An 18,142-nucleotide genomic window follows, 5' to 3' on the forward strand; every position below is an offset into this window, starting at 1 on the left:
AGGCCGAATTTGTAGTCTAGTTCCTGACGAGCCGAGCTGTCCTGCTGTAGGGTAGTTCGGACCCTCTTGATGGTGTCCGAGGGCTCGGCAGCCGAATTAAGGTTCTGCTTGAGAAGGCCGCTCTGTACTTCTGCTGCTAAGGCAGCTGTGTGCTCTTCGGTACGGAGGGAGCGTTCCATATTTCCATTGACTATAATGACGCCACGTGGACCGGGCATATTGAGCTTGAGATAAGAATAGTGCGGCACTGCGTTGAATCAGGAAAATGCAGTCCGTCCGAGTAGTGAGTGATAGCCGCTGCGAGAGGGGACTATGTCGAAGATTAACTCCTCGCTTCGGAAATTGTTCGGTGATCCGAAGACAACCTCGAGCGTGATTGAGCCCGTACAGCGGGCCTCTACACCTGGTATGACTCCTTTGAAGGTAGTCTTTGTGGGTTTGTTCCATGATGGATGAATGCCAATTTTGCACACTGTATCCTGATAGAGCAAGTTGAGGCTGCTGCCCCCGTCCATCAGGACTCGCGTCAGGTGGAATCCATCAATTATTGGGTCCAGGACTAGTGCGGCTGAACCGCCGTGACGGATACTGGTCGGATGATCCCGGCGATCAAAAGTGATCGGGCATGACGACCATGGATTAAAATTTGGGGCGACTGGCTCTATCGCGTAGACGTCCCTGAGTGCGCGCTTGCGCTCCCTCTTGGGGATGTGTGTAGCATATATCATGTTCAACGTTTTGACCTGAGGGGGAAACTTCTTCTGTCCCCCTGTGTTTGGCTGCAGGGGCTCCTCATCATCATCCTCGCTCTCTGATCCCTTTTCCTTGTTCTCGAAATTTAACTCGTCGGCTTGCTTAAAAACCCAGCAATGTCTGTTGGTATGGTTGGTTGGTTTGTCTGGGGTGCCACGGATTTGGCACGGACGGTCGAGTATGTAGTCCAGGCTGGATGGTCCCTGATTGTTTCTCTTGTACGGTTTCTTCCGCTGGCTGGACTTGGAGGCGCTGAATCCGGTGTTGACTGTAGTGTCATCGGTATTATTACCATTGCTTTGGCATTTGTGTCTGTTACGCCGGAGCTTGCCGTTGCTGTTTTTGGCCTCAGAGGGGCCTGCGTCGCTGGCCGTATTCTTACTATGAGCCAGCCAGCTATCCTCACCCGCACAAAAGCGGGCCATAAGTGTTGTGAGGGCTGCCATAGATTTCGGCTTTTCTTGGCCGAGGTAGCGGGCGAGCCATTCGTCGCGTATGCTATGTTTAAAGGCCGCTAGAGCTTCGGCATCCGGACAGTCGACGATCTGGTTCTTTTTGGTTAGGAACCTAGTCCAAAATTTCCTAGCTGGCCCTCCAGGTTGTTGGACTATGTGGCTTAAGTCATCGGCGTCCAGTGGCCGGACATATGTACCTTGGAAGTTGTCAAGGAAGGCTTCTTCCAAGTCCTCCCAGCTGCCGATAGATTTTTTAGGCAGGCTGTTTAACCAGTGCCGATCTGGCCCTTTGAGCTTTAGTGGGAGGTATTTGATAGCGTGGAGGTCATCTCCGCGGGCCATGTGGATATGGAGAATAAAATCCTCGATCCATACCACGGGATCGGTTGTTCCATCGTATGATTCAATGTTAACGGGTTTGAACCCTTCGGGGAATTCGTGATCCATTACTTCATCGGTGAAGCAAAGACGGTGTGCGGTGCCTCTATATCGAGCCGTGTCGCGACGTAGCTCCGATGGAGTCTGTTTGCGGTTGTCAGCTCGGCTGTGACTAGGTTTGTCACGTCCGAATAGGTATCCATCATCACGTCTCGAGGAACATCCTCGCGATCCGTAAACTGATCGGGTATATCCTGCTCTACTATCCAGGGTCTCCTGGAGGTCATGTGTATGACCCCGAACTATTTTATCTCTGTTTTTTCGTGGCGGCGGGGCGGGCTGCTATTCGGCTTGAGTTGTTGCTCTATCCCGACCATGAGGTGGTCGGTCCGCCACACTGTCCCGACCGCGTAGTGTTCGGTCGGCCGCATTACACGAGGGAAGTATGGGCTCTGGTGCCTCCTCATCAAACTGAGGTAGCAACCTTCGCTTTGGGTAACTCTTGGCTGGGCGTCTGAGGCTGTATTCTTCGGCTGCCAGAACGTCAGTCCACCTGTCGACGAGCAGATCTTGGTCAGCTTGAAGCTGCTGCTGCTTCCTTTTTAGGCTCCTTGCGGTGGCTATTAGCTGGTGCTTGAAGCGCTCCTACTTGAGAGGTTCCTCAGGCACGATGAAATCTTCATTGCCGAGGCTTTCCTCATCCTCAGAGAGTGGATGATAACTACCGTCCTCCGAGTCATTGGGCCTGGCCTATTCGTCGGGGCTGGCTTGCCCGTTTTCTTGCTCCTCCTGTTCGGATGTTACCTCAGCAAGGTCTTCATTGTTTTCGGCATCGTCCGGAGTATTGTCTTCTCCGGTGCCGGTTTTGTTGTCCTTTGAATGACGTGACTTAGAGCGGTGCCGAGGACGCCGGTGTTTTTCAACTAGATTTTCTTTGTCATCGCCGCTATTCTCCTTTGGTGTATCCACCATGTACACATCGTACGAGGAAGTGGCCGTCCAACGTCCGATGAACGGCGGGTCCTGGGCCTCTTCTTCTCCGGCATCGTCGTTCATACCGTCGATGTCACCGGAGCCATAATCGAGCATGTCAGTTAAGTCTTCGACAGTGGCTATAAAGTGGGTGGCGGGTGGGGAGTGAAATTCCATGTCATCAGCTTCTTGTTCGAACTGGATATAGTTCGGCTGTGAGTCCCCCACCAAGGACAGGTTCTTTAATGAGCTTAGCACATCGCCCATGGGTGAGTGCTGGAAGATGTCTGCGACGCTGAACTCGAAGATCGATAAACAATCAAGTTCGGCATCCGTGGACTCACATGGTTCGGAACTTACACCTAGAGACGAGTCCGGAGTTCCGCTGACACAAATATTGTGTGAGTTTAAGTCCATGTGCGGCTCCAACACCGGGGAATCTATGGCCTCCATGGTGGGGTTGAACCTCCAGTCCTTAGATGTCGCCGTATGCTCCGGGCCTAAGGCCAGAGCAGTTACAGGAGCTATCTCCTGAATGTGGTCTGATGACAAATTTAGGTCATGTTCATTGAGGTGACCAGGAGCGATTGCCACGGTCTCGAATCCAGCGAAGATCAAATCTCCATGCATGTCCGCGACGTAGTTCAACCTCCCAAATCTGGCCTGATGGCCAGGGGCGTAGCTATCGATCTGCTCCATATGGCCAAACGAGTTGGCCCACAGTGCGAAGCCGCCGAACACGAAAATCTGTCTGGGGAGGAAGGTTTCTCCTTGGACAGCGTCATTGTTGATGATTGAAGGGGCCATCGAACCTTTTCAGGACGGCACAGTGGAACTCTCAATGAAAGCACCAATGTCGGTGTCAAAACCGGCGGATCCCGGGTAGGGGGTCTCGAACTGTGCGTCTAAGGTCGATGGTAACAAGAGACAGGGGACACAATGTTTACCCAGGTTCGGGCCCTCTCTATGGAGGTAATACCCTATGTCCTACTTGATTGATCTTGATGAATATGAGTATTACAAGAGTTGATCTACCATAAGATCGTAATGGCTAAACCCTAGAAGTCTAGCCTGTATGACTATGATAATGAATCTCCTCCCTCCGGATTAAGTCCTCCGGTTTATATAGACACCGGGAGGATCTAGGGTTACACAAGGTCGGTTACAAAGAAAGGAGTCTACATATTTAGTCGCCAAGCTTGCCTTCCACGCCAAGAAGAGTCCCATCCGGACACTGGTGCAGTCTTCGGTCTTCGTATCTTCACCGCCCATTAGTCCGGCCCATGGCTAACAGGCCGGACGCCCGAGGACCCCTTAGTCCAGGACTCCCTCACCGCCCATAGCCATTTTACACGCAGTATAACATGGAGCTGAGTAGCATGCGGCCGCATGTGCGAACGAGGTTGCTATGGCTGGCATGTGTGTCGACCGCCAGATCTTGGAGGAGCACCTCATCTTCGAGGCCACCGTCGACACCGTCGCGTGGTTGTCTACTTTAAAATACAGGTCGTGATGTTTTCTCGAGGCCACCGCCAGTGCCTTCTAGTGATATGTCCTCTGTAATGTTAATATGCAATCTGATGTTCAGTTAACAGTTTGGTCCTCTGAAATGTAATGTTCAGTTAACACTGTGGTCCAACAATTGCTACATTTTGTAGTACTGTTCTCAAGCATTCTTTGTTTTGTTAACTGTCTTATCTTCTAGTACATGTTTCTATTCTGCAATGTCGTGCTTAGTTAACTATTTTGGTTCATTTGGTCTGCTATCCATTTAACTATTTGGTTCAGTTCTGCAATTTGATTTTCATTTGCTGTGGCTACAATTTTTGATGAGGACATCAATACCATTGTTACACCCACAGCCCCTACTGTTACATATACTGGACCAATTACTAGAGCTCGCGCACGCCAATTAAATTACCAGGTACTTTCGTTTCTTGGTAATGATTCTAATGTTCATGAGATTATGATGCTGCCTAAATTGGATACATTTGTTTTGCTTACAAATGAAGGTCCTAGCTTGGAGAAGGATGAACATTGGAGCAAGAACACGAATGGAGTTGATGGCATGCGCAAGGGGATCAAGAACGGAGTTACAAGTGATGATTTCAGGACTTTGAAGCCGCCATAAGGAGTGCATGAAGCCTTGGACGAAATATACAAGATGCCACTTCATAATATTCGTCCATAGGCTATTCCAGGTGCTGCGTCACCTTATTAATGGGCCAGGCCCATGTAATTTCGAAATACTTAAGTATAGGCTATTTTTAGAGTCCGTATGTGTGGGGAAACAAGAGTTAGGGTTGGTTTCGGACCCCACCCTCAAGGGCCACGAAATTCCCCTCTCTTCCTCCATATATACAGCCCTTAGGGCGTCGTTTAGACTTGGGTTTTGTTTAGATTAAAAGTTCGCCATAGCTGCAACTTCGCGTACTTCGTTTGTGTCCAACGACCAGACCAAGACGTCACAGAACCCCACCTTGATCAATAAAGCTTTCATCTTATATTCGCAATATCCAGATTGCAATCTCAGTTTCTTGCTTGTTCTTCGTTTGCTCGCAGGAAACAGGCCCTCGTGGTCAGGTTGATCGTGCTCCGGCGTGGTCAATAACCCCTCGGAAGTTGGTTTAGCGATTGCTAAGGCGCGACGTCTCGCACGTTCGTAGTCGGATCGTCAAGGTCGATTCCCACAGAAAACGATAGCCACCATCTCATCGAAACATCGGGACACCTTTGCCTCTATCAAGTGGTATCAGATTTCCAGGTTGCTCGGTGAGATTTTACAGTTTTTCGTAGATTAGATCGAGTCTGTTCTTCATACCTACAGTCCACGAAAAAGCCACAAAAAAAAAATTAGGGTTAGTTCATCATATCCGAACCAATCTGAGCCTTTGCATAATCTTTTTAGGGTTTTTGCTTTGTTGAATTTGCGGTTGCATCGTCGTGTCAAGTTGCTGGTCTTAGAGTCTAGTCTTTTAGAGTTTCGAGTTCTGGTCATAAGTTGTCATGCCGCCGCCGCACCATCATCATCGCCCATCTACCACTTTTGCTTATCCGCCACCGCTCTGAATCCTTATCCATATACCACATACCACCATCGCTACCATATACCACCACCGCTGCCATATACCACAACCATATATCCACCACCAATCCGAGTTCTTCTCATATTAGGTTTGTTCTTGAGATCAATCTCAATTCCGATTCGTGTTTCCTTGCCTGCGTAGGTCTCGGAAAAAAAAAAAAAAAAAAAAAAAAAAAAAAAAAAAAAAAAAGAGTCTGGAGACCCCCGGGCAGTTTTTAGGCCAAAATTTTCTCGGGCAAAAAATTTTTTTCCCCTATCCTATTTTTAGGCTTTTCTGAGTCTTTTGAGCCACGTGCCATCATAGTGATTTTTTGTCGCACTTTTTCGTCGTCGCTGCCCTGATTTCCAAAAAAAAAAGTGGAAAAAAATTTTCGTGCCCATCCTATCAGTTTGACGTGGGAAGAGTTTTGAGACACTCGCCATTATAGTAATTTTTCGCAAAAAAAAAAAAAAAAGAGGAGCGCAAAAAAAAAAAAGAGGAGCGCAAAAAAAAAAAAAAAAAAAAAAGAGGAGCGCAAAAAAAAAAAAAGCGAAAAAAAAAAAAGTTCCAGAGTGTGCTTTTCCCTTATTTACGTGCAGCGCCGTGATTTTGTTAGTGTTCTAGGCTCGCGTCTCTAGCACGGTCTAGCCTAGGACCAGCACAGTACCGTCGTTGAGCGTTTATTCAACTTTGCATCTCTGAATTGATTATTGCTGACCCTTTTTGCTACCATACTATAAGCCTTCCCAGCTCCACATACCTCTACGTCGTGCGTTTGACTCTCCCTGGCAATCGCTCTATCCAAGCTTTTGAGAGTTTTGACTACAACGGTTGCCGATCACCGCCTGCTGCTGGGTAAGAACTGGTAAGAATTTGAGATTTGCTTGACGGATTTGTGACACCCGCCACCACCACCTCTTGTTAGTTTTCTGTAGGATCATATTCTTGTGTGTTTTCTATTGTTGCTAACCATGGCAGGATCACAAGCCGACGAGACTGACTGGGAGAACATGACGAATCAGGAGTTGCATGATAAATTTCAGCAAATGATGAATGGACAGGTGCAGGATGTGCTAAACAGATTTGAAGAGGCCATGGAGAAGATAGATGACATGGAGAAGACGTTCGAAACAAAGCTCGATAACAGGTTTAATGAATTGCTCGCGCGTCTTCCACCACCACCACCGGCTGCACCTAACGCACCTCTACAACAACAACAACGACGACTACCTACACATCGTGAAACAGCCCTCCGCCGAGCGAGCCGTCTCCCTCTTGCACCTGGCCAAACTGTTGGTGCTCCTGTTGCTACTTCTGTGGCTCCTGCTGCTGATGCGGAGGAGGATGATTTTGCTAGCGATTACGAGGATGAGGTTGATCAAAATCAGAACTACGTGCCACCACCAGCACAGCAACCATCAGGTCGTCCACATGCAAATAATGGCAATGGTAGGGCTCACCCTCAGGTACGAGATCATGACCATCTCCCTAAACTAAAATTGAATATTCCACCATTTGAGGGTAGATATGTTCCTGATATATACCTTACTTGGGAGTTAGAAACTGAACAACGATTTACATGTTTACAATATCCCGAGGAGAGACGTGTTCCTGCTGCTGTTTGTGCATTCACTAGTTTTGCATGTGTTTGGTGGTCTGAGCATTGTAGATTATATCCCATTCCTGCTACTTGGGCTGCTTTGAAAACTGCTATGCGTACTCGTTGGGTTCCACCATATTATCAACGTGAATTACTTCAAAAATTGCAGCGCTTAAGACAGGGAAAAAATTCTGTAGAAGAATATTATCAGGAATTACAAACTGGCATGATTAGATGTGGTATTGTTGAGGAGAATGAAGCTATGCTTGCACGTTTTATGGGTGGATTAAATAGAGAGATTCAGACGATTCTAGAGTATAAGGAGTATACTAATATCACTCGTTTATTCCATCTTGCTTGTAAAGCTGAACGTGAAGTGCAGGATCGACAGGCATTGGCGCGGACTAACTTTTCTGCAGGTCGACCTTCTTCATGGACACCACGTGCATCATCTACTTCCACACGTTCTGCTTCACCGGCGCCTCCGTCGGCTGCCACCTCCAACCGTGATACAATAAAGCAGGCACAATCACCACTATCTGCCAAGAGCACACCTTCTGGGCCTGCAAAGAGCTCTTCTTCATCCATGGCATCAACAGGGCAGACACATGATATTATTTGTCGACGTTGCAAGGGTGGAGGTCATTATGCGAGAGAATGCCCATCTAAGCGTGTGATGATTGTTACTGAGGATGGTGGGTATGAGTCCGCTAGTGACTATGATGAGGAGACTTTGGCTCTTATTACACGTGACGAACACGGTGGAGACGATTCTGATCATGAGACGCAATACATGGCTCCTGAAGATGCTGACAGGTATGAATGTTTAGTTGCTCAACGTGTTTTGAGTGTGCAGGTTACACAAGCTGAGCAAAATCAGAGGCATAATTTGTTCCATACAAAGGGAGTTGTGAAGGAACGTTCTGTTCGCGTGATCATAGATGGAGGGAGTTGCAACAACTTGGCTAGCATCGAGATGGTGGAGAAGCTATCTCTCACCACAAGACCACATCCACATCCTTACTACATCCAATGGTTCAACAACAGCGGCAAGGTTAAGGTAACACGTACTGTTCGTGTGCATTTTAGTATCTCTACATATGCTGATTATGTTGATTGTGATGTGGTACCTATGCAAGCATGTTCCTTATTACTTGGTAGACCATGGCAATTTGATAAAAATTCTATTCACCATGGTAGAAACAATCAGTATACTCTTGTTCATAAGGATAAAAATATTACTTTGCTTCCTATGACTCCTGATTCCATTTTGAAAGATGATATTAATAGAGCTAATAAAGCAAAACAGGAGAAAACTAAGAGTGAAAATCAGATTGTGGCAAAAGAATTTGAGCAACAAATGCAGCCTAATAATAATAAACAATCTAGTGTTGCTTCTGAAATTAAATTGAAAAGTGCATGTTTACTTGCCACCAAATCTGATATTGATGATCTAGATTTTAGCAAATCTGTTTGCTATGCTTTTGTGTGCAAAGAGGCATTATTTTCATTCGAGGACGCGCCTTCCTCTTTGCCTCCTGCTGTCACTAACATTTTGCAGGAGTTCGCCGATGTCTTTCCACAAGACGTGCCACCGGGATTACCACCTATTCGCGGGATTGAGCATCAAATTGACTTAATTCCCGGTGCATCATTACCCAACCGTGCACCATACCGTACCAATCCAGAGGAGACGAAGGAGATTATGCGTCAAGTACAAGAACTGCTCGACAAAGGTTATATACGCGAATCCCTTAGTCCTTGTGCTGTTCCTATCATTTTAGTGCCGAAAAAGGATGGTACGTCGCGTATGTGCGTTGATTGTAGAGGCATTAATAATATTACTATTCGTTATCGTCATCCTATTCCTAGGCTAGATGATATGCTTGATGAATTGAGTGGCTCTACAATATTCTCCAAAGTTGATTTGCGTAGTGGTTACCATCAAATTCGTATGAAATTGGGAGATGAATGGAAAACAGCATTTAAAACTAAGTTTGGATTATATGAGTGGTTAGTCATGCCTTTTGGGTTAACTAATGCACCTAGTACTTTCATGAGGTTAATGAACGAAGTTTTACGTGCCTTCATTGGACGATTTGTGGTAGTTTACTTTGATGACATATTGATTTATAGCAAATCTTTGGAGGACCATTTGGAACATTTACGTGCTGTTTTTATTGCTCTACGTGATGCACGTTTGTTTGGTAACCTTGGAAAGTGCACCTTTTGCACCGACCGAGTATCTTTTCTTGGCTATGTTGTTACTCCACAGGGAATTGAAGTTGATAAAGCCAAGATTGAAGCTATTGAGAGTTGGCCGCAGCCCAAAACGGTCACACAAGTGAGGAGTTTCCTTGGCCTCGCTGGTTTCTATAGGCGTTTTGTGAGAGATTTCAGCACCATTGCTGCACCTCTCAACGAGCTTACAAAGAAGGATGTACCTTTTGTTTGGGGTACCGCACAGGAAGAAGCCTTCACGGTATTGAAAGATAAGTTAACACATGCTCCTTTACTCCAACTTCCTAATTTCAATAAGACTTTTGAGCTTGAATGTGATGCTAGTGGAATTGGATTAGGAGGTGTGTTATTACAAGATGGAAAACCTGTTGCATACTTTTCTGAAAAATTGAGTGGGCCTAGTCTGAACTATTCTACTTATGATAAAGAATTATATGCTCTTGTTCGGACCTTAGAAACATGGCAACATTATTTATGGCCCAAGGAATTTGTTATACATTCTGATCATGAATCTTTGAAACACATTAAAAGTCAAGCAAAACTGAACCGTAGACATGCTAAATGGGTTGAATTCATTGAGACTTTCCCTTATGTCATTAAACACAAGAAGGGTAAAGAAAATGTTATTGCTGATGCCTTGTCTCGTCGTTATACTATGCTTTCACAACTTGACTTTAAAATATTTGGTTTGGAGACCATCAAAGATCAATATGTTCATGATGCTGAATTTAAAGATGTATTGCAGAATTGTAAGGAAGGGAGAACTTGGAACAAGTTCGTTCTTAACGATGGATTTGTGTTTCGTGCTAACAAGCTATGCATTCCAGCTAGCTCCGTTCGTCTTTTGTTATTGCAGGAGGCGCATGGAGGAGGATTAATGGGACACTTTGGCGTCAAGAAGACGGAGGATATACTTGCTACACATTTCTTTTGGCCAAAGATGAGACGGGATGTTGAGCGTTTTGTTGCTCGCTGCACTACATGTCAAAGAGCTAAGTCACGACTCAATCCTCATGGTTTATATATGCCTTTGCCTGTACCTAGTGTTCCTTGGGAGGATATATCTATGGACTTTGTTTTAGGTTTACCTCGAACAAAGAAGGGGAGGGATAGCATATTTGTTGTCGTGGATAGGTTCTCGAAAATGGCACACTTTATACCATGTCATAAAAGCGATGATGCTGTTAATGTTGCTGATTTGTTCTTTCGTGAAATTATTCGCTTACATGGTGTGCCAAATACTATTGTTTCAGATCGTGATACTAAATTTCTTAGCCACTTTTGGAGATGTTTATGGGCTAAGTTGGGGACTAAGCTGCTTTTTAGTACTACTTGTCACCCCCAAACTGATGGACAAACTGAAGTAGTCAATAGAACATTGTCTACTATGCTTAGGGCTGTTTTGAAGAATAACAAGAAAATGTGGGAAGAATGCTTGCCTCATATTGAATTTGCTTATAATCGTTCATTGCATTCTACTACTAAGATGTGCCCTTTTGAAATTGTGTATGGTTTCCTACCTCGTGCACCTATTGATTTGTTGCCTCTTCCATCTTCGGAGAAGGTTAATTTTGATGCTAAAGAACGTTCTGAATTGATTTTAAAAATGCATGAGTTAACTAAGGAAAACATTGAGCGTATGAATGCTAAATATAAACTTGCTGGAGATAAGGGTAGAAAACATGTTGTGTTTGCACCTGGCGATCTTGTTTGGTTACATTTGCGTAAAGATAGATTTCCTAATCTGTGCAAATCAAAGCTAATGCCACGTGCTGATGGTCCTTTTAAGGTTTTAGAGAAAATAAATGATAATGCATATAAACTTGAGCTACCTGCAGATTTTGGGGTTAGTCCCACTTTTAACATTGCAGATTTGAAGCCTTATTTGGGTGAGGAAGATGAGCTTCCGTCGAGGACGACTTCATTTCAAGAAGGGGAGGATGATGAGGACATCAATACCATTGTTACACCCACAGCCCCTACTGTTACATATACTGGACCAATTACTAGAGCTCGCGCACGCCAATTAAATTACCAGGTACTTTCGTTTCTTGGTAATGATTCTAATGTTCATGAGATTATGATGCTGCCTAAATTGGATACATTTGTTTTGCTTACAAATGAAGGTCCTAGCTTGGAGAAGGATGAACATTGGAGCAAGAACACGAATGGAGTTGATGGCATGCGCAAGGGGATCAAGAACGGAGTTACAAGTGATGATTTCAGGACTTTGAAGCCGCCATAAGGAGTGCATGAAGCCTTGGACGAAATATACAAGATGCCACTTCATAATATTCGTCCATAGGCTATTCCAGGTGCTGCGTCACCTTATTAATGGGCCAGGCCCATGTAATTTCGAAATACTTAAGTATAGGCTATTTTTAGAGTCCGTATGTGTGGGGAAACAAGAGTTAGGGTTGGTTTCGGACCCCACCCTCAAGGGCCACGAAATTCCCCTCTCTTCCTCCATATATACAGCCCTTAGGGCGTCGTTTAGACTTGGGTTTTGTTTAGATTAAAAGTTCGCCATAGCTGCAACTTCGCGTACTTCGTTTGTGTCCAACGACCAGACCAAGACGTCACAGAACCCCACCTTGATCAATAAAGCTTTCATCTTATATTCGCAATATCCAGATTGCAATCTCAGTTTCTTGCTTGTTCTTCGTTTGCTCGCAGGAAACAGGCCCTCGTGGTCAGGTTGATCGTGCTCCGGCGTGGTCAATAACCCCTCGGAAGTTGGTTTAGCGATTGCTAAGGCGCGACGTCTCGCACGTTCGTAGTCGGATCGTCAAGGTCGATTCCCACAGAAAACGATAGCCACCATCTCATCGAAACATCGGGACACCTTTGCCTCTATCAATTTTGTATTGTTATGCATGTGACACCAATCAAATTTGGATGTACTAAATACATATTCTACTGATAGTATGGCAACTCTCAGTTAACCTGATCAAGATCTTCCCTATGTGTGTTGCAGGGAAACAATGGGAGACACTGCGGTTTACCATCGAGGTTTGTTCAAGAAGGGTCCTTTGGCTAATAGCACATTATTGTGCAGTTGCAGGAATCATTCTAATATTTAGGTTTCTTACAATTTGGTCTTGCACATGTAGGTCCTCCTGTCAGAGGCTTAGACCCACTATTCGACCCATTTTGCATATGGGGAAATGAGATGTCCATGAATATCAGTCAAGTCAAGAAACTCGGGAAGATTGTTAGAAGAAGACATCAGTAACTATTGGATGGTACCAACTCTTTGACCTTGTTTTTACCCCTTGCGCCATTTCAAAATTTACAACAGCGATTTATGCATAGCTTTGTTTTCAGTACTTTTCAAAGCAGTTCACCGATGATTACCTCTCAAACCACCTGCATGGTCAACAGGCGAGGAAGGTATTCATTCAACACCCACGGTACAATATTGAAGTCTTGCTGAAGAGGACGAAGGTTGGGCGGGCAATTATCCATAGCCACTGGCCTAAAGTTGCAAGGACATTCAACATCACTGAAGGCTCAATATTTGCCTTCCGCTTCTGCAGTTTCCCAGATGAGATTAATCTGTCTATTTACCGTGTATGATGCTACTTTCCAAAGGTTTTTTATGCTGCATGTGAAACTTAGTGCTGTTGTGTAATGGCGTAACTGAGTGCCGAAGCTATCTGATGTAATTCGATTATGAAATCCTAGTTGCTTTTATATGGATATGAAATATCTGGCGTGTTTTATAAGAAATATCAGTTTGATTAGTACATGGACTATCAATAATAGGCTAATTACCCTGCTTATTGGGGTTTTCTATTGCAAACAGTTACTCAAACAGCACCGTGGGCGATGAACTCAAATAACCCGCACGGTTTCTAGAAAGTAGGTGTGTTCAATCAACTAACAATCACACATGGCTTCTGGCAGCAAACTGTTTGCGTTAGGCCACCTTGCACACACGTTTCCACACAAAGAACTATGTGGGATGTACATACCTACGGAAATGATTTTCTAGGATTCACCATGTGGGATGTACATACCTATGGAAATGATTTCCAGGATTCACCGTGTGAGATGAATATACCTACGGAAATGATTTCTGGGATTCACCGTGTAGGATGTACATACCTACGGAAATGATTTCTGGGATTCACCGTGTAGGATGTACATACCTACGAAAATGATTTATGGGATTCACCGTGTCGGATGTACATACCTACGGAAATGATTTCTGGGATTCATCGTGTGGGATGTACATACCTACGGAAATGATTGGGTTTTCATGCCTCGCCTGATTGCACACGGCCCCAGCCTGGGTCCCACGAGGGCCTATCCCCGACGATTTCTGGGTCGTGTGGGAAGGACCCCCGTGTCGCCCACACTCACTTGACGACGGTTCCAAATGTCTTCATGGAAAGGGGTTTTAAACCGTTTGTTTAGGACGTCGTTGTACCAGTGCATGCTATTTCATCCAAGTAATTGCCTCATGCCAAAATTCAGCTCCATTTGCCTTGTGAATCTTCCTTAGCAATTTTTTAAAGTTTCTATCAAACAGAAGCCATTGTGAAGGAAGTACTAGCTAGGAGTACCCAAATGAATTGAAATTTTGCACACTCCTTCATGTGCAAAATTTTGCACACTCCTTCATGTATAAAATATTATCACACTCCTCCAATTTTTAGTTCCATCCAACTATCTATGTGAGCACCACATCAAATTTTTGATTCTGTTAATATTTTCAGGTTGTGAAGCAAGTATATTTTATATTACTCCATTAATTCTGAGAAATTACCAGATCATGACCCTACCAATATAAATTCTCTCCACCAAATTTGGAATCATTTCAACAATCCATTTAATCACCAATATTATTCCAAGTTTCTAGACAAGGGGGATGCCGGTGAAGGAAGTACCATTTTGGCAAGTCCGTTTGGTATGAAATTTTTACAGCATTTTCATGTGTCCATATAATCATGGTCTACCAAATTTCAACTCAAATGGCTTCTCGATGTGAGTGCATCATCCACATCTTTGATTCTGAACCATATTTGTTATTACGAAGCAACCATGATTTATATTGGTCCATTTCTCCTCAAACTTAATAGGACCATAGCCCTTCCTAACCTAAACAACCCAGAAAACAAGTTTGGCTATTTACTCTTCCCTGTTAATCACTAGTGCACAGCCAAGTTTGCTACAGCGAACTTTCATCAATGCCTCGCTTCGCTATAGAGCCTCTTCTCTCGATATTAATTTTTCAGTCTTCAGGATGGAAGGACCTCATGCTACACACAGTTTCCCTGCCCCTCGTGGCCTCTCTTTGCTTTGTCTTGTGGTGACTACGATGCTGGCACGGCTGGTCACGCGCTCTGGCTGCGGAGAGCGCGCACTGCGCGTCGGGACGCGTCGACCAGCCCCTTCTCGGATAAGTTTGTGTGTCCATGGTTGCCGACCTAATGCCCTGCCCCCTCACGACACTCTCTAACCCTGTTCCCTCGCCGGCAGCGTCCTCGCCGGAGCTAGCCGCCGAACGCCCATGCGTGTACTATGCCCCGTTTGGCTTTGTCTTTGCACCGTCTGTTTCCTCTACTCCCTGGCGTCGACTTCTGTTCCGTGACCCTCCTCTGCTCCCTCCCATCCTTTAGCTCGCCCCATGATGCCTTCATCCACCGCCGGAGCAGGTCCGTTCGTGTTGGCCACACCCGAGCTCGGGAAGCTTCGTCCGCGCCTATATAAGGCTGCCCCGGCCACGTATCGCTTCACCATCGCCCTCGCGTCACTCCTCTATCCCTCCCTAGCCTCTTCCCCGAGCCCTGGAGCTTCTCCCTGCTCGCCATCGCCGCCATGGCCGCCGCGGCCATCCTCCTAAATTTGCTCGAGTCCGAGCTCCTTCCCTCCTGCTTTCTCCTCTAGTAGACCACCCAGCCACCGGCGAACCTCCCCAGCATCTCTCCCCCTCCTCCGGTGGCCTCTGTTCGCGAATCCATCAACGCCCGAGCCGCCGTCTGCCGGAGTTGGAGTCGCCGAGGCCTCAGTCCACCTTGCGTGGCCATGGATGCTACCCATGGATGCGCCGCTCCACGCTGAGCTCATCCATAGGTAGCACTCAACGGGAGATGGTCGGAGTCGCCGGCAAGCCTCGCCGGAGCTCGCCTCTGCTTCGCATAAGAGCTGGTGAAGAAGATGGAGACGACGCCGCCCCACCAGCTGTCCAGGGGACACCGCAGACCCACCTGGTAGTGGCACAAGGCCCAGTCCCGCGCCTGCCAGCGTGGATAAGTGGAGGCGTATTCATGAGGAATACGTCTTCCTCTTCTGAAGACGTACTCCGCTTCTACTTCAGCCGTGAATGCGCTTTCACTTCAGTGAAAGCGTATTCCTAGAAGATACGTTTTCTGTTTTTCTGTCAATGGCCTGTTTGTGAGGATTTTATTACAAATGAGTCCCTGGCAGAAAAATCATCATATCTTGTTGCTCCCTACTCCAAATGAGGTGATTCCAAAGCTCACTTCTTCGTATCGTCGAGCTCGTTCTGGTGGTATCATTTTCATGATGTTGTCACATTCTGAAAATGACCATTTTGCCCTTGCACTTAATCAGCCCCCTCGGAGAGAGAACTGTTTCCGGCGTTTCTTTCTGTGAGCTTCTAGCACTTCTTCCCGATGAATCTCTCCACCGCAGGCAAGCCACACCCTCCATTTGCATGATTGCAATGCAATGCCATGGTTTACTTATTTAAACTTGCTTAAAATTTGCATTAGCTACATATGACTTGTTCATGGCATTTCTCGGAGTGATATTTTGATCTTGTTATTGCCATGATGTTGATTGGATTCCTAGGACTAATATTTTGCAGATGATGATGATGACATGTTGCCATTGGATTATTAGTGGCTATTGTGATTATTTTCATGATGGTATTTGATGTTATGCTTTGGAGTATTATTTTGGATATGATGTTATCATGTGGATCTTAGGTTAATATTTTGATCTATTGGGTTAGTAGTATAATGTTTCTTGGATTCATCATGATCTTAGTTGATATGCTACCCTTGGCTTATTAGGTTATGACTATATCTGGATTATTTGTAGGATGTTGCTATGACTTGGATCATAGGTTGGTAGATGATATCGGAGTATCAGTTATCGCAGATATATTTTGGGGACAAATTCCGTCATTTCGTTGGTCAGGTGCCACCGAACCGGGCTTTTCCAGTGCAACCACATTTGCCATTATGGGAAGGCCCTAATTTGGTCTATTTATGCCTCAAGCCGGTGCCCCCAACTAGGGAAGGTTAGGTGCGCGCGCTGCCCCTGGCCCGGTAGGCGGCAATAACCTTGTGTGCCCAGGTTGTTTGAGCGCTCTTGTCCCTGTTTGGGATGTTTTTTGTTTTGCCACAACGGTGGCCTTTGGATGTAACGAGGTAGCATCGGGGCCACCCAGGACTGATCCCAAAGGGGAGTTGGTTGGACTGGCCGGGAGAGTGTCATGGAAGTAGACTGGTTTTGTCGGAACGTTGTTGGTCCACCTGAATGGGAGCAAGAGGCCATGGGTTCTGTGATGTGGGTACATGATGTCACTTGAAGCTATGTCGGTATTTCCCCAAAGAGGAAGGGATGATGCAGCACAACGGCGATAGGTATTTTCCTCAGATGTGAAACCAAGGTTATCGAACCAGTAGGAGAACCATGCAACACAACGTAAAGAGCACCTGCACACAAACAACAACTTCTCGCAACCCGACGTGTTAAAGGGGTTGTCAATCCCTTCCGGGGTATGATACGTCCATTTTGCATCATGCTTTTATATCGATATTTATTGCATTATGGGCTATTATTACACATTATGTCACAATACTTATGCCCATTCTCTCTTATTTTACAAGGTTTACATAAAGAGGGAGAATGCAGGCAGTTGGGATTCTGGGCTAGAAAAGGAGCAAATATTAGAGACCTATTCTGCTTAGCTCCAAAAGTCCTGAAACTTCACGGAAGTCATTTTCAGAATATATAAAATATACAGAGTGCAAGAAGTTCCAGAGGGGGGCCACACCCTGGCCACGAGAGTGGGGGCATGCCCTACCCCCCTGGGCACGCCCCCTGCCTCATGGGCCCCTGGTGGCCCTCGGATGCCAATCTTCTGCTATATGGAGTCTTTTGATGAGAAAAAATCATAAGCAAGCTTTCGGGATGAGACTCCGCCGCCACGAGGCAGAACCTTGGCGGAATCAATCTAGGGCTCCGGCGGAGCTGTTCTGCTGGAGACACTTCCCTCCGGGAGGGGGAAATCATCGCCATCATCATCACCAACGGTCCTCTCATCGGGAGGGGGTCAATCTCCATCAACATCTTCACCAACACCATCTCCTCTCAAACCCTAGTTCATCTCTTATATCCAATTCTTGTCTCCAAGTCTGGGATTGGTACCTGTGGGTTGCTAGTAGTGTTGATTACTCCTTGTAGTTGATGCTAGTTGGTTTATTTGGTGGAAGATCATATGTTTAGATCCTATATGCATATTAATACCCCTCTGATTATGAACATGAATATGCTTTGTGGGTAGTTACATTTGTTCCCGAGGACATGGGAGAAGTCTTGCTATTAGTACTCATGTGAATTTGGTATTCGTTCGATATTTTGATGAGATGTATATTGTCTCTCCTCTAGTGGTGTTATGTGTACGTCGACTACATGAC

This window comes from Triticum urartu, chromosome 6A (genome assembly GCF_056163025.1).
Source record: "Triticum urartu cultivar PI428250 chromosome 6A, HENAU_Tu73, whole genome shotgun sequence".
NCBI classification, from domain to species: domain Eukaryota; kingdom Viridiplantae; phylum Streptophyta; class Magnoliopsida; order Poales; family Poaceae; genus Triticum; species Triticum urartu.